This window comes from Lepidochelys kempii, chromosome 10 (assembly GCF_965140265.1).
Source record: "Lepidochelys kempii isolate rLepKem1 chromosome 10, rLepKem1.hap2, whole genome shotgun sequence".
NCBI classification, from domain to species: Eukaryota; Metazoa; Chordata; order Testudines; family Cheloniidae; genus Lepidochelys; species Lepidochelys kempii.
In genome coordinates this window covers 35,748,577-35,776,162 of record NC_133265.1, presented here as the reverse complement: position 1 = coordinate 35,776,162, position 27,586 = coordinate 35,748,577, and the positions used below count along the sequence as shown (strand labels likewise).

At 44.9% G+C, this 27,586-nt stretch overlaps 1 protein-coding gene across 1 annotated transcript in view; it reads right to left on the bottom strand.

The window, feature by feature from the left end:
* PRR35 (proline rich 35) overlaps window positions 1-21,991 on the bottom strand; it is a 39,385-nt gene extending 17,394 nt beyond the window's left edge. Inside the window, exon 1 of the mRNA XM_073361417.1 lies at window positions 21,795-21,991. The gene's annotated coding sequence lies outside the window, so the exon portion shown is untranslated. The remainder of the gene's footprint in view (window positions 1-21,794) is intronic.
* Window positions 21,992-27,586: the final 5,595 nt, after the last annotated feature.

The window sequence follows — 27,586 nt, the reverse complement described above, 5'->3', positions numbered from 1 at the left end:
GTCGCTAAGATACTTGAGCACTTAATTCCCTCACAGATTCCTTTGAAAAGCCCACCCTTACATGTGCACAGCATGGGCCCAATTCTCCTCTCCCTCACCCCAGTATTGTAACTGCACTGCTCAGTGGCATTACTCCTGATTTACACAGGTGGCAGACTCAAGGCCATGAGTTAACACAGCCAGGTCTATTCATGCTTTTCCCCTCAAAAAGCTTGAGATAGATTTTGTCCTCTTCTAGGGCAAGAAAAGCTGAATCAAGTGCTGGTGGAGCTGAAAGCTGGGAGTCTCAGCGCTGCTGGACTATGCAGTGTGTTTGCAGGTCAGTTGCACAAACATTTGCTGTTTATATGCCAGAGGCAGCTGCAGAAATATTTGCTGGGAGACTGGAACTGGTTGTTCCATTTCTATGCACTTGATTCCTCCTCCTTCCATCCTGCCTGAAAAATGCTTTTCTCCCCCCCCCCCCCATCCCATTAAAAGGGAGAGCAGGACTGTCAGCTGAAGGGCTAGCTGGTTTGATACAGGAGAGAGACAAGGGCTTACATGCAAACACAACACACTGATCCTGCCACCTCTACCCACCTCAAAGTAGCAAAGAGAGAGAGTAAAAGGCAGAAACACTGAGAAAAGAGACCAAGGAGAGGGAAAGAGTGAGAAATAGAGCGTGTGAGCGAGAGAAGGAAAAAATACACAGATGGAGAGATGAAGTCAGTGGGAGTCAATGAGCTTTGGATCAGGCCCACAGAGAACAGGGACAGGTGTTTGTGCTCCTGGGTTTGGAGCAGTTCTTGCACTAGCAGATCTTCTTGGTCTGCTGAATTTCTCTACCTGCCACAATACATTATTTCCACTGGGCTATCAGACAAGGCGTTATGGGGATGTGCCTCGGGGGCAGGAACACAGCAGGGACTTTGCACCTGTGCCTGGGAATTACAGCATCCCTGCACCCTCCACCAGGAGCAGCTTCGAAGTAAATGAAGGAGGGAGAAGAGAAGAGGGACAAGGGCCAGGTCAGTGAGAGGGACTGCAACAGGAAGGGAAGGAGAGAGAGTGGAGAACAGAGAGAGGGAAGGAGGGAGAGCGAGAGAGAATGGCATAGGGAGAGCAGGACAGTAAAAGTGGGGAATGAAAGAGAGAAGGTGTCGGAGAGAGAATAACTGTCAGAGGTACCATTAAACAATCTAAAAGACACTTACAATCCACAGTCCAGAGTATGAGCCCTGTGCTCTCAGACGTGAGTAGTTATGCAAGGATAGTGCTCTGGAGTCCCTATTTTGGTAACAATTCGCCAGTATGAGGAAGGGATTCCCAACCTGGCCCTCAGCAAAAGCCCCTCTTTGCTTTCTAACCACAGCAGGTTTTGCTTCCAGTGACCTCCCTGGAGTTTGTGCAATCAGTTTGCCTCATTCCCAACCTTGCTCTTGTTCTGCACCCAGACTGATCCAGCCCTGCTTCCAAACTGGTTTCCTGTCTCCAGCTCTGCCCCCGGCTTTGGTTCCTGACTCTGGCTTTGTCCCCTGGCTCCTGATCCAACCATTAGGCATGATTGCCCATATCCTTTTTGTGACAGTAGTGTATTTAAGGAGGCTGTTGTCTGGAGGACCCCTGCCTTAATCACTGCTGAAGATGGTTGGTGTATAGTGAATGAGGCAAGGGATTGCATAGAACAGATGGTTGTGTGTGTAGAGCTGGTTGGAAAATGGGAGGCAGGTTTGCCCAGAAACCTTTAACAACAAATTTCATTTTTGTCAGAAATTTCCATGGAAAATTTAATTTTTTGGGGTGATATTTCAAAAACTGAATTTCCAGCCCAAATCCAAAAACTTTCAGCCAAAAGCTATTCAGAAATGCCATGACAGTGCCTCATGGGAGATGTAGTTAGATTTTCTCATACACCCATTCTCCTCTAAGGGCCATGTTCCCTGGCCAGACTACATCTCCCATGATGCACCATGGTCTCGCCCTCTTGTCAGATCCAAAGTTCAGATCCCAATCCCAGATCTATTACTTGAGCCCTTCCCTTGTGACTCTCTGCTTCTCCCACCTCATTCTAGATTGAAGCTGTGATGCTCAATTTATGATGTCTGAATCATTTGCTTGGGATGCCTCAAACCCGAGCTTCGGCTCTTAGGGGATCTGGAACATCAGGATCTACAAGCCCTGGAGTGGAATAGTCCCAGCACTCATAGGCGCCAGCTCTGAGGGTGCTCTGGGGCTGGAGCACCCACGGGGGAAAATTGGTGGGTGCTTTGCAGCCACTGGCAGCTCCCCACCCCCCACCTTCCCTGCCCCAGCTCACCTCTGCTCCATCTCCTCCCCTTAGCATGCCACTGGGTCCCGCTTCTCCCCTCTCCCTCCCAGTGCTTGCGCCACAAAACAGCTGTTTTGCACAGCAAGCCGGGGAGGGGGGGGAGGGGGAACGCAGCGCACTTGGGGGAGGAGGCAGGGCCGGGGCAGGGATTTGGGGAGGGATCCAATGGGGGTAGGGAGGTGCAGAGTTGGGGCGGGGAGGGGTATGAGCACCCACTGGTGCCAACAAAAGTTAGCGCCTGTGCCAGCACGGCCGTACTCCAGTCAGTTACCAGGTGTCACTGATGCTGCATCAGCTATAGTGTCTCTTTGGTGATTAAACCCCCTAAACCTTCCCCCAGGACTCCTAAAAACTGAGGGCTGCAACTGGATTCCAACTAGCTGCCGAAAGCTTTGACCAGGTTCCTCCCACCTGCCCTGGTGAGACCTGTCATTTTCCTTGGAGGTTAGGATGGTAGCAATCACGCCATATGTATTCTACTGAAAGGCACCCAAATATTTATGGGGGACAGGTACCCACTCAAGACATTTTATTTTCAAGCCTAGCCAAATCATACAATAAGAGCAGAGAGTGAGCCTAGCTCTCACATAGTGGTTTTCATCAGTAGATCTGGCAGCACTTTGCTAAGGAGGTCAAGTATCATTATTTTCATTTTACAGGTGGGGAAACTGAGGCACAGGAGACTGAAGTGACTTGTCCAAGGTCACCCAGCAATCAGGTCAAGCCAGGAATAGAACCCATGTTTCCTGTGCCCAGGGGCAGTGCTCTATCCACTAGAAAACACTGCCTCACAACGATGCATTCCCACAGGATTCTGGGAATGTCCTCAGAGAGCTAAATGAGCTGGATAAAACACCCATAGTTTAGCAGATGCTTTGCACTAGTGCATAAGGCACAGGGGCCTGGGCACTAGGACTTCTGGGTTCTACTTCTGTCTCGGCCATTGACTTACTATGTGACTTGTGGGAAGTCACTTAACCTCTCTGTTCCTGGGCTTCCCCTTCCACAGAATGGCTTAAAGGTGCTCTGTAAATGCAAATCAACACTGCAGCCCTATTCCTACTTGTCCATTTTGTCTTTAAATAATACACATTGGACCCTCTGCTTGAAGCATCAGAGAACCTGCTCAGTCATGTAGATCTGATCTGCTTGGCTGTCAGGGCTCTCCTAGTGGGAACAAAGTGGCATTTAAAAACCCCTGCTGGTACTGATTCATTTCCATGTGTCCAGCATCTTGCACAGTGCGGCCCTGACACCTGATTCATGCCTCTAATCTTACTGGAATACAAATAGATTGTTCCATTTTCTGATTGTAGCTCCCAGGGGGGTTGTTCTGAGTATTTTTAATTGTTTAAAGGTGGGGAAGAACACTCCCATATGACATTTCTTAATGGAATATTCTGTTTCCCAGAAAATAACTTACACTAAGTGTTGAAATCCTGTCTCCATTTAAATCCAGGGGAATTTTGCCTGTGACTTCAGTGTGGCCAAGATTTCATCCTGAGTCTTTAATGGCCAGGCAGCACCACGAGCCTATTAATACAGCTCGTAATTAGAAGAAACATGACTGGCTGGAAAGAGGGCAACGTTTTTTCCATGGGAGCGAATGTTGCCGATAGTTAGGATGCTGGATTTAAGTTCAGGTCTCCTGGATTCCCAGCCTGGCCAGCAATACATTTTTTAACCTCGAGGGAGTCACAATCTCTCTGTGCCTGAGTTTCCCCATCTGTAAAATGGGAATAATGATCTCAACCTGTCTGAGGAGAGCTTTAGGCAGGTAGTATGGATGCAGTTGCAGACCTTATTAATGTTTTGTAAAGTGCATTGAGATCCTTGGCTTGAAAAAGGATTGTTATTCTGTTAATTTATTACCCACTTTTGTACACTCCTGCTACACCCCAAATTGTTCCTGCCCAGTACTCTGCTTGCCATCATAGACATACCCCCGTACACACTCCTCACACTACATACACGTCACCCTCCACAGGATGTGCACAGGCTAAAACACACACCCACGTGCGCACCTGCAGGTTGGTCAGGCTGAAATCCCAAAGCTGGACAATGGCCATCATGATGCACCAGGTTCTCCTGTTCCCCTCCTCCCTGCTAGACAGACAGAGTGGGCCACATGCCTGCTCTTTTGGACATGGCCCTGAAAAATGATCAAGGGCAAGAAGAAAGTGAGAATGGGAGAAGCATTTATGTTGCCCCAACATTATTATTGGTTGACAAGGAGGCAAATGCAATCACCTCTCCCTAAGGAGCCTGCAGTTTAAATTAGTATCTAAACCAAAGGAACAAAAAAGCACTTCCCGTGCTACAAGCTGCAGGTGGTCCCAGTGATGGACGTTCTATGGCCCATCACTCCATCATGGAAAGTGCCACCTGTAATGACCCTGCCCCAGTTGCCCTCTGTGGCTTTTCCAGATCGTTCACCTTCCTTTGCCTCTTGGTTTGACTGATACTGAAACAGAAGAACAGGACAAGACAGAGAGGAGGGGGAGGGAGTTTTCAAGCTCATACGAATTCTGATCAATACGAACCATTTTTCCCATGGTGTGTGTTTTCGCCGCGGGGCCTACTTTGGCTATTAGCAAATGTTGTGTTCCTGCTGTTTTCATAGCCAGGGGTTGCACAATTCAAGCTTTTAAGCATTAATTGTGGGACATAGCGAGGGTTATTTGCCATAAGAAAATGCCAATAGTTCTGATTAAGAGAGGAAAACGTGGGATGGAGGGGGCAGAACGGTTGCTTAGCAAGGCAAAATGTGATCTTTGCATCTGGAGAGGAAGCAGCCCTGTTCTGCTCACCTCAAAAACTCACCGCTTAAGGAAACTGGATTTTAAAATGAGTTTGTATGTATAAGTGATCAGAGGAGAGCCTCCAGCTGGGAAGTCACATCTGTGTGATGGAAGCTGTTCTGGGATCCCAACATCAGAAACTTTAAATCAGGTCCCACCCTGCTTTACACTTTACTCTCAGTTGGCATCTATGGAGCCACTTGCTATGTCCTCTTTTCTCCAGCTGTTCCCCATAGCTCCTTGAAAAGAGGCCTAGAATTTCCCCCAATTCCTCCTCACTGGATCATCCAGCTTCTCCAAGAGTCACCGAATCTTCACACCATTTCTACTAATTCTTGTTTGTTTGCTCATGCATGGTGGGCTCAGTACATGGGTCCCATGGCCAAGACATATTACCAAGACTCTCCATTTTTGTGCTGCCTTGTAGTTCCAGCTGTTGACAGCTGTGCACTGTGTTTGAAGTGGCCAAATCAGTGCTTTAACCAGTCAGACATTTACAGTCACTAAAAACATTGTTCACCCCAGAGGTTATTCCTCCATGATAAATGTGTCACAGTCAATGTCTGCCAGATGGATCCCCTACACCATGGTGGCCATTCAATGGGATTTCTTCACTTACTCAGCCTCCTCTAGACATCACTGGAAAGTCTTCGTCCTCATGAACGAGGGTCCAGCACTCATTCACTCACAGCATTTGAGCATCTCCAGATGCTGTTGGAATAATACTCCATTTGCATACAGAATACATTGTCTTCTCCAGTCTGCTCCACCTCCCACTGAAATGGAGCCCATAGATTCATAGATATTTAGGTCAGAAGGGACCATTATGATCATCTAGTCTGACCTCCTGCACAATGCAGGCCACAGAATTTCACCCACCACTCCTGCAAAAAACCTCACACCTATATCTGTGCTATTGAAGTCCTCAAATCGTAGTTTAAAGACTTCAAGGAGCAGAGAATCCTCCAGCCAGTGACCCGTGCCCCATGCTACAGAGGAAGGCGAAAAACCTCCAGGGCCTCTTCCAATCTGCCCTGGAGGAAAATTCCTTCCCGACCCCAAATATGGCAATCAGCTAAACCCTGAGCATATGGGCAAGATTCATCAGCCAGATACTACAGAAAATTCTTTCCTGGGTAACTCGGATCCCACCCCATCTAATATCCCATCACAGGCCATTGGGCCTATTTACCATGAATATTTAATTACCAAAACCATGTTATCCCATCATACCATCTCCTCCATAAACTTATTGAGTTTAATCTTAAAGCCAGATAGATCTTTTGCCCCCACTGCTTCCCTTGGAAGGCTATTCCAAAACTTCACTCCTCTGATGGTTAGAAACCTTCATCTAATTTCTAGTCTAAATTTCCTGGTGGCCAGTTTATACCCATTTGTTCTTGTGTCCACATTGGTACTGAGCTTAAATAATTCCTCTCCCTCTCCGGTATTTATCCCTCTGATATATTTATAGGGAGCAATCATATCTCCCCTCAACCTTCTTTTAGTTAGGCTAAACAAGCCAAGCTCCTTGAGTCTCCTTTCATAAGACAAGTTTTCCATTCCTCGGATCATCCTAGTGGCCCTTCTCTGTACCTGTTCCAGTTTGAATTCATCCTTCTTAAACATGGAAGACCAGAACTGCACACAGTATTCCAGATGAGGTCTCACCAGTGCCTTGTATTAATGGTACTAAAACCTCCTTATCCCTACTGGAAATACCTCTCCTGATGCATCCCAAGACCGCATTAGCTTTTTTCACAGCCATATCACATTGGCAGCTCATAGTCATCCTATGATCAACCAATACTCCAAAGTCCTTTTCCTCCTCCATTACTTCTAATTGATGCGTCCCTAGCTTATAACTAAAATTCTTGTTATTAATCCCTAAATGCATGACCTTACACTTCTCACTATTAAATTTCATCCTATTACTATTACTCCAGTTTACAAGGTCATCCAGATCCTCCTGTAGGATATCTCTGTCCTTCTCTAAATCCTCTAAAATCCCATCTTCAACCAGTCTGGAGTTCTCACTGCCACTTAAAACCTGTTCTCCACAGCGGAGGATAAACAGAAGTATTGCTTTGAACCACTCACCTGGCCTTTACCCCATTTTCCATGCAGCCTTAAAGTTCTTGAGCATAAAATTCTACCTTTCTAGGTGGCACATTTAATGAGCTCACCAGCCACCTCATTACCTCCAGCTGTCTGATCCTGTTACTGCATTTTCTATCTCAGCCCTTAGGGGGGTGGCAGTTCCCATTACACAGTAGTTAGAACTTCTTCCCAGATTAAGCTGACCACCTGGACAAGGTCACCGTAAGGAACACCTGTGTACTGCTGCTTCCGTTATGGGGAGTTTGTTTTCCCATGTCCAGCCAGCTTTTAAATGGTAATGGAGTTGTGTGAGACTGAAGGCTTCCAGCTGCCTGATTCAGTGGCTCTGTAGTGAACCAGCCTCCAGATGTGTGAAGACTGCAATAGTGTCAAAGTGAAGGTGTGCAGCTGTGTATCCATGGCTCCCTGGCTAATGTATGCACACTCAGTATGTCAGCAGTAGGGATGAGGAGTGAAGAGGCTGAAAGGAGTCAGTGCCCAATGCTGGCATCAAAAGGGAAATCCGGAGATAATAAATTAGAGAATATGGTGAGAATGGGCTAGGAAACACGATCAGTCTGAGCAGTAAGACGCTTGGTCTCTCTGTCCCATCTGCTGAAATCTGGCACCACATCTGGAGTATTCTGGAGCTCCCTCTGATCATCCTTGATTCATTACTTTATCTCTTCTGCTCCTGTTGGGATTTTATTGCTGGTTGACTCTGTGGCAGCTACGCTAGACTTGAAATGTTGTGAATGGAACTTCTCTTGAGATTCTTCCAGTTGTTACATCCCCCTCCAGGTTCCTTCTCTGCTTGTTGCTTTGTGCCTTCTCAACACATCCTGCCCACGTTGGTACTGGTCTAATAACCTAGGTAGGAGCCTGTTGTGTATATCATTAATTGTAACCAGTTTCACAGGGAAACAGTATCTGATACTAGATACTAGAGGGTTCTTTAAGCAGAGGGAGAACAAGATCAATGGCTGGAAGCTGAAGTCAGCAAAATTCAAGTGGAAAATAGGACACCGTTTTTTTACTTCAAGGGTAATTAGCCATTGGAAGAGATTACTGGGGATGTGGTAAACTCTCCTTCAGATCAAGACTGGATGTCTTCCTAAAACATACACTGTAGTTCATTCAGAAGTTATTGGGGTGGATGCAGGAATCACTGACTGAGATTCTAGGACCTATGTTATGCACGAGGTCAGACTGGATGATCATGATGGTCCCTTCAAAGCAATGCCAGCCTCTACCATGGACAAGGTATAGGATGGTGGAGAATGAAGTTATGGAACCTGTTCCTCAGAGCAAGGGACTGAGATAGCCTGGAGCTTTCTGGAACGTCTAACCAGGGATTGAAGATTTCAAAGAAGGAGGAGCATGTTCAGGCTCATGCTCTTGTTTAGCATCCCATCTACATTTTGTCCCCACATTTCAATAGCAACTAACAATGTGGACTAGTGGCAAAAACAGAGGACTGGCTGGCTCAGGGGTTGGAAATGAGTGATGGAGCCTTTCACTTCAGTTCTGATGTGACCCAGTCTTTCAGTGACTGAAAGTCACTACCATATAACTACCATCCAGGGGCCTGAGTGAAATGCCTCAGTGGTCTCAAATTGATTTCTACACCACAGAATTCACAATCCCAGCTGGCACTAGGGGCTCCCCTTAGCAGTAGTTTCAGCAGAGAAGCCGAGAGTTGGACAGAGCATGAAGACTGAACTATCCCAACCTCCTAGTCACTGTCTCTCCAAGCCAATGTAGAAGCATACTGGTGGAGTGATGTATGAGGGAAGCTGCTGCTTCCCATGCTGGAGTTGTTCTGTGGACAGAGGACTAGGTCTCCAGGAATGTTTCACCAGCAAGAAATTTCATTCTAATCATAATAAATCAAGTTAATTTAATGGCTCATGTGGATGAATGTCCGTGTTTTATTTAGAGTGGCCCAAACCATAAACCCAGCTAGAAATATCCCCAGCAGCCAGAGGTGTTTAGAATCCAAATCTGGACCTAGATTCCAACTTTAGGTATGGCTCTTCATAATGAGCCCAAATCCTCATGCAAACACCCCTGAAGCTTGGTGTGACCCAAAGCTGGGTTGGAGCTCTGTGGTTTGGGCTGTCTCTAGCACAGAGAATTTTTACAAAGAGCATCTCTATATCTTTGTAGAAATTCTAGAGCTGGGGTGGGAGCAAGACATCTGCCATCCTGGGAGAACTCCGAGATGAACATTTTCTCTCTCTGCTCCCCAGCCCCTTAGATAGCACTTTGAGCCATCTCCCAGGCCCAACTCCTTCGCTAGCCAAGCCAGGACTATTTGGCAGTCAGCTAGAGCAGTCAGCAGCTCCATGTTAAATGTCAGGACATGATCAGAAATGAAGATATTTGTAGCGAACCCCCAAACACCTCCATCAGCACTGGTTCAGTTTTGGTGGCTTTCTTAGTACGGACATGTTATTAGGCTGGAAGATCAACAAATTATGAAGCACATTTGCCAAGGAATTCTGCTACGCAGCCAGCAATCACATGGTCACCAAAAGCTTTGTTAGTGCACTAAGATTGCCAATGATGGACATAAACTGAATCTCCAGTCAGACCACCTTTAAGGACCTAGCTACATGTTGACCCACCTGGTGCTTGATCTGCAAAGGGTCTACTTCCCTTTGAGATTTGTCATGATGATGCTGATGCTAATGATAGAGCAATCACTAGGGAGTGTCTAGGGACTCTCATTCTAGGGCTAGGGGGATTCCCCCATCCTTTCTTCTAAAGGATGTCCCTTATCTACTGCCTAGTATCTCCCCTGCCATATCAAGTCAATGCAGGACACCCTTTGTCCTGTATTACAGCAATGATCATGCAAAGGGTCATACACTGTGGTACTGTACAAATGTATGTTTTTGTATTATGACTCTACCATGGTGGGATGTTGCCTCTTACAGGTCAACTCTGCCCTGAATTTGTCCTTTCTTCCCTTGAAGCATAGGTGGACACCTTACAAGGGTCTGAGTGTGCAGCCTCTACACTGGGTCTGATTGATTATGAACAAAATTCAAACTGAAATATGATAAGACTTTTCCTTGTCCTGTCTCACTCCCACCACAGACAAAGTATCACAGTGCAAAGGCTCAATGGTCTGCAGACCACAGACGTACTATTAGATAAATTTCCCCTACCCCCACAAAGGAGCGGGCAACTGGGAGTAGAACTTGAGTCCAGATCTGGTAGGGAAATGGATTTTGTTCCTGCCAAAAATTTAGGTAATTTTTTTGTTGCTTTCGTCAAAATTTTGCCTCCGAGTTTTTGACAAATAAGTGAGAGACCCAAACCTGAAAATGGTTTGGCCAAAACCAGAAAAATATTGGCCTTTAAAACAAAATCTTTTCATTCTTCAGACAAAAATTTTTTCATTGCAAAATTTTTGGTTTTCTATTTTTGGGGTGAAACCTCCAAACTTATGGTTGAAAATGTATATTTCCATCTGAAATTTCCATTTTGATGAAAAATGCCTTTTCTTATAAAAAAAATTATATGAACGAAAAATGTCAATGGCTGTATTTAAGTCCTTCCTTTCCAAAATACAGACCTCTACAACTTGAGCTAAAGAAGGCGTCCCTTGAATGGTACTAGCAGAAGATCCCTTAACCCCTCTGTGATCCCAACCACAAGAGAACAATATCCCTCCCTCATGCCTTGAAAGCCAGCACATTACAACAAGCTGTTGGCAAAGGGCTAGCACTTTCAGGCAAAGACAGTACATGGTTCCCTATTACTTTTGAGTACTCAGGTTTCAGGTGATCCTCCTGGGGCTTATCTGGCATGGTGGTGGGAATCTCACAGGAAACATTCTGAGGACAGGAAGTGAAATCAGAAGAACAGAACATCCCTTTTGTGTGCCTGGGGTGGAAGTGGGCATTACCAATTGGCGACTGGGCAGGAATCTGTCTTCCTGGGACTTCCTTGGCCTACACATGTGTCTTGATCATCATGACCATGCCAGCTAGATGGCTGCTCCTTGACTGTTCATTTGCTATGAATGTTTTAGAGCAAGATGGTAACAAAATACTGATTCCAGCTAATATACACTGGGATTCTCCTAGGATGAAATTCACCCGCATGTTAAGAGCTGCTGCAAACCTGTGCAGCACTTAGATACCTGAGAATAGAGCTGAAATGGAACTTCAGCACTACATGGTAGCTGTGTTGGCTCTCTACATGGGGGTCATTTCTACCATATAGTGTGAGAGGTGAAGCCTATTAACTTGTATTGACAGGTTTCAGAGTAGAAGCCGTGTTAGTCTGTATCCGCAAAAAGAAGTGGAAAATACAATGGGGAGATTTATATACACAGAGAACATGAAACTGCTGAATTGGAATTAATTTGCAAACTGGATACAATTAACTTAGGCTTGAATAGAGACTGGGAGTGGATGGATCATTACACAAAGTAAAACATGTCATAGGCATGAGCACTGTGTGCTACACATGGTTGCGAAGGCGTCAGAGGAAGCTATTGCAGATGGTTATAAGCCTTGGGTATAAACAACCTGTTGACCTGTTGGACTCTATAACAATTGATTAACCATTTATTAAAACATCTATTCATCATTTATGAACCTTTCTGAGCTGTTTATAAACAGGACCTTATATAAGTGTGACCACGTTTATTTATACATCCCTGCCTGATGACAGCCTCACTCTGTTTATGGCCGTCATTTTAATTAAGATGGAGCTGCCTTTTTTATTTCAATTGCTTAAAGAGGACAGTTTCAAATATTTCATCTGTTGCAGTTTCTCCTTATTAAAAACAAGTCCCATATGCTATTAGCACAGTGGCTGAATTAGATACTGATGTATGATCATGGCACCACATTGGCTAGTACACATAGGCATTGCTTTAGGATGCTAGTTTAATTAGCTGAGCTGCCATGTCTCAGTTTTGCAGTGAAAATAATTTAGGTGCCTATTAAAACTGTGCTTTCTGCTAGTTCACTCTAGTTTCTGCTCCTAGTTACACCAGGTAAAGGCTGGGCTATGCCAAGGAGTCCACAGGAGTTAGATGTCACTGAATTTCAGTGGGAATTGGGCACCTCATTCCCTTCATCTCTTTAGTAAGAGCGTGTCTACACTGGCAACGTTAAAGTGCTGCCACGGCAGCGTATTAACGTGGCTTATGTAGTCACAGCACCAGTGCTGGGAGAGAGCTCCCACCTCCACGAGGGGCATAGCTACCAGTGCTGGGAGTGCGGCTTCCAGTGCTGGTGCACTGTCTATCCTGGCACGTTACAGTGCTGAAACTTGCAGCACTCAGGAGTGTGTTTTTTCACACCCCTGAGCAAGAAAGTTGCAGTGCTGTAAAGTGCCAGTGTAGACAAGCCCATAATCCCAGTGGAATGACATCTGTTCCTTGCTTTGGGCTCTCACACTGAATTCTTCTGATTGGTTAGTGCACTGCTCGCTCTGGCTACACTTGGGCAAAATGTATAGAATGCTGATCAAAAGATTGCCCCCCACCGACCCCCAGCAGGCCCTCTTGCTTGGCTGAGCCCACCACGGAGTGGGCAAAGGGACAGCTTCTGGATCATCTCTTCCACCCCAGCAGACCTTGTGGTTGGGGTAGGAGAGGAGAAATCAGCAGAGCCAATTCCCTGCACAATTGGCTCTGGACCATATGTCCAATGAGGATACAGCAGAATAGAAAAGTCCCTCATAGCTATTCCATTGTCACCATGGAAAGGGGATGGAGCCTTTCAGGTACCTCCTGTCAGCCAACAGGGCGGTGCCACAGTCCTCAGGGATGAGGGGATTGTAGAACTTTTTATCACATGACCAGCCCTTAATATTTCAGCAAGGCCCAATACTGTCAGCAAACTGAAAGCCCCCAGCCATGTGAAATGCCCAGAAATAGAGATTTCAGTTAATTGCTTATTCTAGTAGCAGCTGTGTTCTTCATTTCAGTTCAGTAATAGCCTTGCATTTGCCCTTGTTGCCTACTCTTGTAACATTAGGGCAAATCTCACACTATTTGGTGTTTTCCTTAAAGCCCCATCTCCTGGAGTTATAGAATCATAGAAATGTAGGGCTGGAAGGGACCATGAGAGATCATCTGGTCCAGCCCACTGTACTGAGACAGGACCAAGTAAACCTAGACCATCCCTGACAGGTGTTTGTCTAACCTGTTCTTAAAAGCCTCCATTGATGTGGATTCCACAACTTCCATTGGAAGCCTATTCCAGAGCTTAACTCCCCTTATGGCTAGAAAGTTATTCCTAATATCTAACTTAAATCGCCCTTGCTGCAAATTATACCCATTTCTTCTTGTCCTGCCTTCAGTGGACATAGAGAAACAATTGATCACAGTCCTCTTTATAACAGCCTTTAGCAGATATTAAGTTAGGTTCCTCCTCGGTCTTCTTTTCTCAAGACTAAACATGCAGTTTTTTTAACCTTTCCTCATAGGTCAGGTTTTCTAAACCTTTTATCATTTTTGTTGCTCTCCTGTGGACTCTCTTCAGTTTGTCCCCATCTTTCATAAAGGGTGGTGCCCAGAACCGGACACAGGTCTCCAGCTGAGGCCTCACAAGTGCTGAGTGGATCAGGACAATTATCTCCCATGTCTTACTTACAACACTCCTGTATATAATACACCTGAGAATGATATTCATCTTTTTTGCAGCCGCATCACATTGTCAATTCATATTCAATTTGTGCTCCACTCTACCGTCCAGTTCCTTTTCAGCAGAACTACTTGTGACATTTCACTCCATATTCTTTAATGAAAATATGCTTATGATATGGATATGACATAACTGAGATATACTTTATGCAAGATGGCTCATGTAAGATATCATTGGAAAGGTTATGATTTACTGAATGTGATTATCCAATCTGTATGCCTGTATCATGTCTGTATCTGAAGTTAGGAATATTGACTATGTATCTGTATTTCAAACGTGTTACTTTGGGTGTCACCCCCCAGCTAGCCCTTCAGGTACAACAATGGAAAAGCCAGACAGGGCTAATAGCAAAGACAATGGACTGTGAAAGAGCTTAGTCTTCCTGTGGTCACTCCAGACAGCCTATGAGTAATGGCTGCCACAGCCCTGTGGAGACATGGGTCTCAGTCACCTGGTACTGGACCTACTCCTTGGAATGCCAGTGCTCTTCCACTGGGAGACAAAGGGTTCCTGCCATACACAAGAGCTATATAAGGCAGAGACGTGATATCATCAGGGTTCTCCTCTGCCTCCCCACCCAAAGAGACTCTGAAAAACACCTGGAAGCTAGAAGGGTTGAACCCAGGCTGGGAGTGCATCCAGTCTGTGAGTGGAAATACCTGAAGTCTCAAGCTGCAGGCCAGTGCAGCTGCCTTTCAAGACTTTCTATAATCTGCCTGCAACAATATCTGGGGTGAGATATTACTGTTTGTAACCAATTTCTTTAGTGAAACAAGCTTAGTTTGAGTGTTTTGTTTTATTTATTTAGTAATCTGCTTTGTTTTGTTTGCTACCCCTTTAACCACTTAAAATCTGCTTTTTATAGTTAATAAACTTATTTCTTGTTTATAATATAACCCAGTTTGTGCAATTCATAACTGTGGGGGAGGAGGGCTAAGAGACTGTGCATACCTTCCTCCACATTGAGGAAGGAGGTGGATTTCATAATATACCTTTGGGTCTGCACCCATGGGATTGGACACCTGAGTGCTGGGGCAAGTCCATTAATCTGAGTCCCTGGAGCTGATCTCAGTGTCTGTGTTGTTTTGCTGTTGGGTGTGGCCCTGCCTGTGTGTGTGTCTGGAGGAGGCTTAATAGCCTGGCTCAACAAGACAGGTAAAAAGGGTGCCCTGGCTGGCAGAACAGGTGAGCTCAGTGGTATCTCAGCACATCAGGTGGCACCTTAAGGGGTCCAACCCGTCACACTACTACCTAGCCAGTTATTCCCATTTTGTAGCTACGTCTTTAATTTTTCCCTCCCAAGTGAAATATTTTGCATTTTTGACAATGGGACTGAGGCTCCTAACTCTCTTAGGCACCTTTGAAAATTTTGCCCCAACCCCTAGTGTCAGAACAAGGATCAGCACTGAGGCCCCAGCACGTAGCACTAGGACACAGGACTGTCTCTGATGTGCCACAGCAGCTCAGGAATGAGGTGTCTTTCAAAGTAGGAATTGCTCCAATGTCCATTTTATAATTTACATATTTAAACTCCTTCATGTAATGGTGGTGTGTTATGTTATTTAGCAAACATATTAGCTGAATTAACCATTAAATTAATAGGATTGACCTTCCAGGTACTTTGGAAATCTTGTACATTGCAGTGATGAGCTGCATTTACTGTGACTTAACTTACATCATCTGACCAGCAAAATGGCAACTCCAGTGAGATAGACAGTGGCCTCACACAAAGTGATGCAGGTTTCAGAGTAGCAGCCGTGTTAGTCTGTATCCGCAAAAAGAAAAGGAGGACTTGTGGCACCTTAGAGACTAACCAATTTATTTGAGCATGAGCTTTCTTGAGCTACAGCTCACTTCATAGGATGCATTTCAGGTATTCAGGTGATGCAGGTATTCAAAGAACATCAGAGGGTTTTAAACTTTTGAAAATCAATGTTCTTACTCAGGGGTCCTTGTCTCTAGGATACGCTCTCAGTCAAGATCCATCAGAGACCGAGTTTTGCCCCATTTAGGGGGACAGCATAAAGCACATCTCTTTATTCAGGCTGCCTCCTCACTATGGGTGTTAACATTTGTGTCCCCTGGCTGGTTATCCACTGGGACAGGTCTCCGTAAACAAAGTGCTACTAGAAACAGGATATTATTGCTGCATTTTGGAAACACCGGGCTAAATTCATCCCTGTTCAAAAGTTCTGATTGGCTGCAGAGAGTCAGCAAGGATCGAAGTGTGCAAGGACATGGCTACGGATACATAAAAGATGATGACAGGAAGGCCCACCATCCTGTAGTGCCCGAGGGCTCTTCTTCACCAGCCAGGAATCATGCTTGTTGGAGACACACATCTGCGCCTAATGGACAGTACCTGCTCAGTGTGCCAAAAGGAGAGAAAAACAAACAAAAAGCCCAGGTCCCTCCGGGTGCATCTTAAGGAAAATGGCACCCTGCCCTCAAATGTGAGATCTCAACCCTGTGCCAGGATCACCAGTGCCTCCTACCTCTTTGCACGAGAGCTGAGCAAAGTTTTTCAGCTGAAGCTTTTTCCTGCCAAAAAATGCAGATATAGAAATGTTCCATGAATTTGTGCCACTTTTGCCAAATTGTTTCCGTCAAAAAAAGCCGCTAAGAAAAATCTAAATATTTGTTCTTTTTGGTTCAAAATGACTCTTCACTTCAAAATTTCCTATACTTTTATTAAAGAACCAATCAAACAAATTTAAAAATGGTCAAAATCAAAACATTTCATTTGTCCTATTTTATTTTTAACTTTTTGATCCACAGAAAATTTCAAAATAATTAGTTTTCAGGTTGACTGGAAAGAAATTTTTAAAATGTTTGGAATGGCCAGTGAGCCCAAAACACTGTCATTCACATAGCTCTGATTTGCAGATCCAAAGATGCTTCCATACCTAGACCTCAGAGTGTTGCAGACATTAGTGAATATAGGGGACAATTAATTAATTAGTGACTTCAAAACCTCAGTGGAGATAATAGTCCTTCCCCACCTCACGGGAGATCTATTATTATCCTTGGGAATCAAAGAGAGAGTCAATGACTTACCCAAGGTCACACAGTGAGACGGGGCAGAGCTAGGAATAAAGCCTCTTGAACTCCCCCCCCCCCGCCCCCTTCATACCATGAGCAAGATACACTGGTGTCCACATAGAATCCATTGCACCATAAGAATAGTTTTGAGTCTCAAGAAGGCAGACTCAGAAAATTCCAAATGGTGACCATCTCCTGGGAAATCCAACTGGATGAGATTCAGGGTTCCCCAATTTCTTACCAGAGGAGAGTGCAAAAAGGAAAGAGAACTTCCCAGGCATCAGATAAATAGAACTTTGTTAGCCCAGGCGAGTCAGTTGCTTTAGCCATCTACCAGCTTTAGAAACTATTGTTTATTTTAACAAACATTATTCTAGTTCTTGATTATAGGATGCTATAATAATAATATTTAGCATTCGGATTATAGCACTAAAGGGATACTGTCAGGATAAAAACCTTGCCTTTGTAGCAGACACATTTCCTTATCTGTGCTGTTGGTGAGACTGAAGATTATTTAAAAATAAATCAAATTTTCCACGTCTCGTAGCGAGATCTTCAGCGGGTGTAAATTCATTGACTTCTGTGGAGCTACACCAAATGAGACCAGCTGAGAATCTGACCCCTATGCTCCCCCTCACCATTTGTGCAATTTATTTCTTTGTTTGCATTTTATTCCGCTTGGCCAATGAGACCCCTCTGGTCAGTTTCACTTTTGTTGCTAGCTGGTTTCCTTGTCTGGTTCCCAGGCACTTGCTCAAGGCTGCAATGTTTGGGTTGCAGCCAGAGAAGGGGAATGTTTAAATCCAAGCAAACAACGGTTTTCATTGAAAGTGGTTTTTAACTAACAATGAAAGCATTTCTCCTAATGTAGGTTTTGTATTGCTTAAAAAAAAACCCAGAAATTAAATTTGGACACTTAAACTACAGAACTACAGTCCTTTGACACAGAAATAATGATATATCACTCTGCTGTCATTAGCAGTTCATTGGGACATTTTGTACTTTAAAGGGACACAATCCATTTGAAATCTACTCAGTTCAAAAAAATGAATGCAAAGCAATCCCAGGTCCTGCGCCTAGCCCCAATTTCAGTGGCTTTACAATCACGTTTTCCTATTTTTAAAAAATGTTTTTTCTTCCTTTTTCTTGTTTAAATCCTATACAGACACCTGGGGAAACGAATTAACAGAAGAAAAGGTTGAAATTGACTAGGCACAACCAGCACAAACAGAGAGAAAAATGTTTGTTCCTCTTATCTCTCTTGAGGACTGGAATCATAGGGGTTAGCTGTAAGGTGACCAGATGTCCCGATTTTATAGGAACAGTCTCGATATTCAGGGCTTTGTCCTTATATAGACACCTATTACCCCCCACCCCATGTCCCGATTTTTCACACTTGCTGTATGGTCACCCTAGTTAGCTGTGACAATAGTGGGTGAAATATTTTCAGACAGAAGTGTAATTTTTTTCCAGTGGACAGCAGCATTGTTTTTTATCAGCTAGGTTTAGGCTTGGAAGAATTAGATTTTTATCACTAAATGTCGGTAAACATTGATTTCACTGCACACACACACAAGCCCATGAAAAATATTTCCATTGATAATAATTAAAATTTACAGCTACAAAGGAAGAAACTGCTGTGTGAGAAATTCTTAGCGTTTGATTGAAGGATATTTATTTTGTATATTTTGGCATGTGATGTTAACAATTTGTGTTTTAACAGTTATGAAGTTTTAAGTTTTTGAATATCAATATCTGCTGTCATTGAATAATTAGTGTTTGACCCCCAAATCATTTCCTGTAAAATTGTGTGAAAAAGTAAATAGATAAACATAGGAAAAATGCTTAAAACCCATAATTTTGCCCAACTGTAGAAATTTAAATATATAATATGAAAAAAATGCTTAAAAATAAAAATTATCCTTTGAAATTATTTTTAAAAAGTGAATTCTGCCAAGCCAAAGTATAGTTAGGGGAGGCAAAGCTATGAGACATGACAATATTTGAAGAGTAGCTGTCTGTTTTGTGTACTTGACCGCAGAGAACTGGCAACAGCTCAAAGCAGTTTCTTCCCAGACAGCTTCCCTGCAAACAGTAATTTGTCCCGTGCAGGAAAATTTTTCCCAGTTGCCCAGCTGCCTGCAGTTCTGGCACCCAGAATCCCAGCTGGTGGAACTAACTATCTTTAGCTTGTTTTTTATCTCAGATCAAGGCAATTTCTTTAGTTGACCCTGGCTATATTTTGCTTATTGTAGTTTGAGTTTCTTCTCTTGGCACAGAAAGAGGCAAGTGTCGCTCAGCTTATGAACAATCAGTATAGTTAATAACAATATTATTATTGATTGAGCACCATCACCATGCAGGGCACAGAGATTGGAAGAAAGGACTTTAGCCAGAGGCTGAGTCTGAATTGCCGAACAGGCATGTAACATGAGGAGGCATTGCTTAGCCATTAAATAACCCTGTGTGGTCTGTACTGGTCAAGTAATGGCCGGGTAGAATAATAAAGGCCTGAGGCAAAGCCAACAGGCCTTTACACTCTAGAATGTCATTAGCTGATGCATAAAGATGGATAGAAAGTTCATTAACCCATTAGATGCCACATGGATGGACAACCATAGGAGTGGCATGGAAATGATTCTGCAATTGCATTTGTATAGGCCCTGGAGAATTTGTGCATGTCCTGTCAGTTCTTGGCTCTCATGTGCAAACCATCTGTGGTGCTGAAGGGGTTAATGCCATGGTAAGCTATTTTTAATTAATACCAAGGGGGCAGGAGGACTTCCCTTGGTTTCCCACTTGGAATGTTGCCTTTGAACCACCCTGTGTGGAATATTCAGCACTGAAGATTCTACAGTTCTTTGCCATGTTGGTTAAAATACCAGATTGCTCCCAAAGATACTTTTTAATCAGTCAGGGAACTGAAATTCCAGCAGTCACAGGAAATGGTTAGAAATGTCTATGAGAAGAGGACAGCTGTATTGCCTCACCTGTGACTGGTTAAGTTAAGCCCTTAGAGCTCCTTTAACAGAATCTTTAACCTGGAAACGTTAAAATCTGAAATATGCCTCTGGACAAACTATCCTGTTAAAAAACTGCAGGCAATGGGCGCAAGGGCAGCAGAATACTTTTTGTCTGGGGTGAGAGTACTCCCAAAGCAAGTCATTTGAATGATGATGGCTAAGCAGAAACAGTAGATTTGTTGGGGTGCAAAAGACCCATTAGTCACAACCCCAGCACTACCCCTTCTCTGGATTTTTGATCTTTGCAATATACCTGTTTGGAATCTGCCAACCTAGCTTTCCTATTTTCGTTCTTGTCTCTGCCAAGTGTTTGGATGACCAGTAATATAGGCAATATTTTTAGACAGATTAGATTATTCACTCAGGTGAGCAACTTTCTTCAAAGATTCAACATTACATTTTATTTTCTTGCTATCACATTCAATTGTAAGGAAGGATTCAAGAAAAAAATTATAACCATAATAGTTTTGATTAAATCTTGTTTCTAATCTTCCCCTTTCCCTTCCAGCTTTCTTGATTCTTTTCTTTCTTACATCTTACATAGGTTTATGGAGTCATCTGATCTTGTATTAACCATTGTCTCTTTGACCATTTAAGATGAAACTATTTAAAGCAGTGTTTAGAAATGTGGCAATTAAAGTCTGCAGGAAACAGAGCATTAAAACAGTATACAGTGTATGGGTGTATATCTATTTTGATATAGATGCATAGATAAATAGAGATAAAAATAAATGAAAACCAGATCCCATTTTTAGTGAAACACACATCGAGGGGAAGAAACTCAAATTTGAAACAAACTTTTCTTTGAAGACTCGCATGAGCAAATTAGCAACTAAAGCAATTGGACAGATCATTATGGGATGAACCCAAGCAGAAAGACCACATCTGACTTCCTCAGTGCCAAACGTTCATAATAACAAGGAGTTAAAATACTCGAGAAGATATTGGCAGATTGGATCAAAAAAAGAGTGTTTATTTTTTAAATGCATTAAACAGTTTAAGCTGTTGCAGTTTTTGTTTGCAAGATTTTTATCCATCTATTTAACACAGATACAATTAATGAGGCAAGGTGGGGTAGGTAATATCTTTTATTGGACCAATTTCAATTGGTGAAAGAGACACGCTTTCAAGCTACACACAGCTCCTCTTCAGCTCTGTGTAGCTCGAAAGCTTGTCTCTCTCACCAACAGAAGTTGGTCCAGTGAAAAATATTAACTCACCCACCTTGTCCCTCTCATATCCTGGGACCAACACGGCTACAACAAAACTACAAATATATATACAATTCATATGTACAATTATACATATATGTGTTCCTATCTATTATCATATGTACTCACTCATCTATGTAGAATACATACAATTATAGCACATACATAGCTCTAACTTGTCAATCTACCTTTCTACCACCATACATACCCATCAAACTCGCTATTGATCTAACTCTTAATCCCCAACACCATGCTCTCTAAATGCACAAATTAACTGTAACACTAAAATAGCTCTAACTTCTCTCTCTATGTTTCAGACTTGTCTGCCTCTTGGCTGACTTCATGTCCTTTTGAAAAGTTCAACATCAACTAAAGTCACCTTCTTTCTCTTTGCTAATCGGAAAGAGAGAGAAAAAATCTAGGAAAAAAAATCCCCAAACTCCACTTTTTTTCCTTTTACTAGAATTGAATATTTTTCTGAAAACTTTTCTCTCCTTTCCCCGAGGTTCTGCCTCCCCCTGGCCCTGTGTAGAAAGCCAAAGAGAGAAGAATTATCAAAGATTCTCTTCTTCCGTCCCATGCTCATCCCCCTCCCTTCGCCCAGAAATAATAAAAATTTTATGACTTACGGAATCACCCCCCGACTGCCCCACTCACTAGTCTGTCCAGGGGGCCCCTCACCTCCTCTGATCACCAGGAGAAGGCAGGAGGAGGGCCAGCAGGTAAAAGCTGCAGGTAGGTTGGATGGGCTTTGGGTTTATTTCCCCCACTGATGAGAGAGGGATCCCCAAGCTAGCACCTGCCAGTGCCCTGGTGAGTTGCGCTGGTACCCTGGCTAGCTGGGCGTTGTGGTTATGAAAGCAATTCCTTCATAGCATTTATATGTATGTTTGTAGAAATACATCAAACTCAGGAACAGAAGCACAATCCAACAAGCCTTCACCGCCCGCCCCCCTTGGTTGCTCTCATTTGTACCGATTTGCCCTTGAGGCTTTTTTCTGATTTGCAATGTCCCTGGCAGTGTTTAGATTGGGGAGGGGGAGAAGGGGGGGAGAGCAGGAGATAGCGGAGGGGGGGGACTAGGCAAACAGAAGTCTAGCTTGCCAAAAGCAGTTCAGACCCAGAAAGCGCCTTAATGTGCACAGACGGAGCAGGCTGGGAGCGAAACCAGCTGGGCTGGAGTGGAGCGTGCTTAGTGTGAGGCATGGGGAAGGCTGGTTTGGAGTTGTGTGTGCGTGTGTGTCTCGGGGGTGGCTTATTACACTAGTTAGTTTCCCCTGGGGGGAGTTTACTAGGGGGAGGGATCAGGTTAGATGTAAAAATTCCTTTTCAAACATTAACTGTTTCCTATTGACAGGGCCCCACTGATGCTAGATGCCGAGCTAATATTCCCCGCCATTGATCCTTCTCCTACTCCCACTGGCAGGGAGATCCTCTCTGGATTTCTACACTCAGCAAGCCCCCATACCCTGCCGATCCTACGCCAGTGCAGAGAGGACCTAGATAGCCACTGTCTGAGCTGTGCAAGGTAAGTACCTAGGAATAGCAGCAGGGTGTGCTCACAGGGGAAATTCACAGCAGGCACCATTGGTTTCATAAGTGACTTGTCCAAGATCACACAGAGAGTTTATGGGACAGCCAAGAGTCCTAGTCCAGCGCGTTTATGGGACAGCCAAGAGTCCTAGTCCAGTCCCAGTCCATCTTCCTCTCTAGGTGAGGTGGTGGTGCACCAGGGGTTAATTGTAAATAACACCCTGAACTTGGTAGCTATGGTGTTTACTGCAGTGTAACCATCACATGATTAATACTCCAAGATGGGCAAAAGATCTTGGGGCTGGGCTTTCCTGTACATGTGTGTGTGCGCCACCCACATCTCACGGCTACATTCATGGCCCAGGACCATCTTTACCCCCGGGGCACAAGTCTCCTATTGGTTGTCTTTCCTGACAGAGTAAGGAGCCACAGAATGAGAGGGTGAGTGTCAGGGGATGGATCAAGTGCCTTGCAGAGGCGGGGGTTAATCAGGCAAATGCCATACGGTGGAGAGCAAAAGTCCATCTCTCAGCCCCCAGCAGCCGGCTACATGACAGTTCCCTATATCTACACCTAGCAAGCGTGATTGCCAAGTCACTTGTGGGGAGACTGAAGTACTGTGTGGTTCCTGGGATTTCACCATGTTATAAACTCTACTGCAAACACCTTTGCAATTACGGGGATGTGCATGGCCATTACAAATGTCCCCTAACTTGAACAGCCTGAATCTAGCAAACAAATCCCTGTATAATTACTGTGCATTTATGACCAGCCCCCACCGGAGCTGGGAGTGGGCTTTGAACATCTATCTACCTACAGCCTGCTCTTTGGGGCCGGGACCATCTGTTTGTTATGGGCTCATAGAGGGCCTAGCCCAAGGGGCCCTGGTCCACAACTCAGGCTCCTAAGTACTTATGATAATACAAATAAATAATGATATTAATATTGTGCTGCTATTGTTTGAGGTCAAAGGTCTTTAGGTGTGTAATTCCCGTCAATTTCATTTTCAGCTACACTTGTCCTCAGCAATGTCTATTCCACTGTGCCGTAGTCCAATTCACTACCCTGGAGGGATTCATTATCGATAGCTGCAATCAGAGTTGGTTGAAAGAAGGATAAAATAGCTCAATTTTAAAAAATCCTGATTGTTTTTCAAAATGTACACTTCTTGGAATATTGGAAATTCTGCCATTCAAAAATATTGGGCCAGTCATAACTTTTCATTTCAATGAGTCAATATTTTTTCCCATTTATTTTTCAGATTTTGAAATTGGAAATTTCAAAATGGGAAAAACCGGCGCTAGTGGTAATGCAAACAACACTTGGATCCCAGAGTCTTTGGTTTGCAAGATATGCTCCCTATTTACTGCACGCACACACAGACCAGTTATGTATTTGCAGTAAATTCTTAATTCTTAATCTCTAATAAGGGCTGATCTGGTCAGTTGCTGAGTTCCCTCCACAACCTCTGACTTCAGTAGGAGTTGGGGGCACCATGCAGAATTGGGCCCACAGTTTGTGGGGTACGTTCAAATGCATTTCCCAAAATCAGGATGTCTCTCTGAACCACCTGAGTCTGAAGAGGGCCCCTTGTGAGTTTTCTGGTACTTCTAGTTTCCAACTGGACTATGGGAACAAACTCTCTCAGAGCATTTCTGGACTTCCCACTTCCCCTTCTGCCAGGAAGAGGCTGCATGAAGAGGAAACATTTAGAGGACAAAAGTTAACCAGTTTTTGATCAGCCTCTGAGACATTTTGGTTCAGGTTCTAGGATGGGTTGGGCCTTCGTTTTTATCAGAGATGTGCCCTGAAACAGACCACTCCTCAACTTCAGACACAGTTACAACCCCGCTGGCCCCTAAATCTATAGTGGGCTGAACCGAAAGTGAGCTCCATACACTCTCAAACGGTGGATCTGCTTTGGGCCCATTTCTGTTTAACATGATCCCTTCACCCCTCCTAACTTGATATCCTGCGGCTGCAAGGATGTTGTCTGCTGGTTTCAAATTCCACCCAGGGAGCTGTGACATGAGTAATATTTTTCCCTTTCAGAGAAAGTTTCTCCCCTAATCCTACACCCCATCCCATACTCCTCCTCTCTGGTGAATGAGATGGTGTTAATCATCCAAAGTCCCAGGCTAAAGTCCTACCTGCTAGACTGCCCGTCCTCTCATGCAGGCCTGCCTATTACATTCTCCTTCAGACACTATATGACCAGGACGGCTGAAGCTTTCTGACTCTGCTCCTGCCCATGTGCTGGGTCTTCAGGGCAGTTCTTGGTTGCCAGTTTGTTTCCTCCTTGTGAATATTTTTCTTGAAGCCATTCTGAGGATGTAGGATGAGAAGTCAGTGCTCCTTCCAGGGCATCACAGAAGCCAGCCATTCCCCCAATCTGTTGGCATTTGGAAAGCCACCTGTGCTGGCTTTGCAGCACCATCTGGGAAAGTGAAGGTCAGAAGGGGTTGACTTCCCGTTCTCCAGAACCAGCTGAGTGGAGAGTTAGGGATGTGACTGGGTGGGTTTGGAGGGGACAGAGTACTCCTGCATCCTCAGCTAAGGCAGGGTGGAAGGGAAAGGGAGATCCTGACAGCACCCAAAGAAAAAGAAATCTGTGGTATTTACAGCGAGGAGGAGGAGGAAGAAAGGGGATGATGAAGATCTTGAATGCTAGCAGCATCCTTAAATGTGTGGAATTTACAGCCATTGGCCCAATCAAACTCCACCTGTGTGGGGCTTGCACCCAGGGTGCTGTACACCAATAGCTCTTTGTCAGTTTCTCCCAGCCACAGAGCTCATGTGGCTTAGACAGGCCCCTGAGCTGAATCTTTGGGGTTAACTCTATTAGAACCCCCACCCCACTTCCTGGAGCCTCTGGGCTGCCCTCATGGATGTCCAGGTGCCTTTGGCCCCACAAGGCCGTTTCAGCAGCTGGGAATAGTCAGACCATAGAGATGCAAGGGTTGCAACCTTACCTTGGGGTGTTGCCAGGGCAGAGGGAGAGAAGGTGCCCGGGTGGCCAGATCTGCCATCTTTATGGACTCTTTGAGCTGGCAGAGCAGTGCAAAGGGGCTGTAGACAACTGAAAAAATCACCCCAGGGAGTTTTGGTCTCCTGCTGTCCCCTGCCACAGGGGAAGGAGCTACTGGACCCATTATGTGCCATTGCTAGGCATGCAGTTAGAATGCTACCATTATATGCCACACAGCTCCCTGCAGAGCAAAGCAACTCTCAGAACTCCCAGGAGAGTTTCTCCTCTCATGGAAGGGGCCCCTTTTCTCCTATCAATATAGTAAAGAAATAACTGTGTATTTCCTTGCAAGGACCCTGCACTTCCAAGGATACTGTAATTAATCTACAGCCATCTAGGGCTTTGTGGTTGTCACAGTGCTGAACCCGATAGCCCCCTGGAATTGTGTGTGCATAGAACGGAGAGCGTCCTGCTCCAAACAGCACAAACTCCTACCATCTGAGCTGAGTGCTAGCTGTATAGGGCCTAGACACAGAAGGGAGCAATTCTGAGTCCAGCAAGAGAGGGCAGTGGCATATGTACACCATGGTCTGATTATTTATCATTCCAAATGGTACTGCACACCTGCTCAGAGCTAGACCAGCCTCGGAAATGCCCAGGCTATCCAGGAGCTAAGGAACCCAGGTGTCCTGGAGGTAGCTGCATTTTTCTTTTAAAGTAGGCAAGTCTAACCCTAGTCTTCTGTTTGGTAAACAAAAAATGTCTACCTATGCCTAATGCGGAGCGAAAGGAAGAGCTCCGTTAGCAGCAGTGAGGACCCCCAGATGAGCAGTTCTGATTCTGTCCAGCAGAGGGCAGTAATAGCTCATTGCCCTGGTGGGAGTCACTACCATGAGAATTGCATACAAAAAAGTGTGTGTCAAATGGGAATTGTAACCACATTGTTTTCCCACATCTGCTTTGCAAGGCCCTGGATTTGCTTCTTGCACAAATATATTGGGTTTAAGGCCTCTCAGAAGCTGCAACTTGCAGTTCCAAAGTGTCTGTCTTGCAGTTGTAATTGGTTCAAAGGGAGGGCTTCTCCCCTCCACTCCAGGTAAAAGCCCTGCAACTAGCAAGGGGAGACTTTGCTTGGGTCAGGCGCTACACAGGGCCTCTGCCCCATCCTCACATTCCTTGGCGTAGGGGCGTGGCTGGGGAGTCTCCCTCGTGCTGAGTGTCTCAACCTCTCTGGTGGTTTTGCTTAGGTAGGGTGACCAGCTAGCAAGTGTGAAAAATCGGGACAGGGTTGGGGGAATAGGTGCCTAGATAAGACAAAGCCCCGAATATCAGGACTGTCCCTATAAAATCAGGACCTCTGGTCACCCTACGCTTAGGGGAGAGGTTGTTGTTGCTGCTGTTTAATAGGAAGCAAGTGTTTTTCAAGCCAAGGCAAAGAGGGTTTGCCCTAGCAGATCAGACTGGGTCTGCCACATCCCCCCAGCTCGGTCCCAACGTGACAGATGAGCTCCCAGCAGGGTTGTCGCAATGCTAGCCAATGACAGACACAAAGGGCTGGGCCCAGTGAGGCTGTAGCAAATGAGATTTACAAATTTACAGAAAATTTACACTGGGGAGGGCCAAGCCCCCCACAAGTGGCTTCAAGCCCTCCCCGGGGTCTGACTGTGGGAGCGTCCAGGAGCCCCAGCCATTGGTGGAAGCTCCGTTGCGCTAGATGCTGTACAAACACAGACCAAACAGTTCCTGGATCTCTCGTCCCTGAGCTCAGCAATTCTTTGTTCCATGAGCAGCTCCTGCCCTCATCTACCCTCTCCCGCAACCCCATTACCAGGCTCAGGTCCTTCACCCCATAGCAACAGCGTCAGTTACATTATCTGCCATTTGGCAGCTGCCAGGGCTGCAGGAATTGAGCAATCCGCA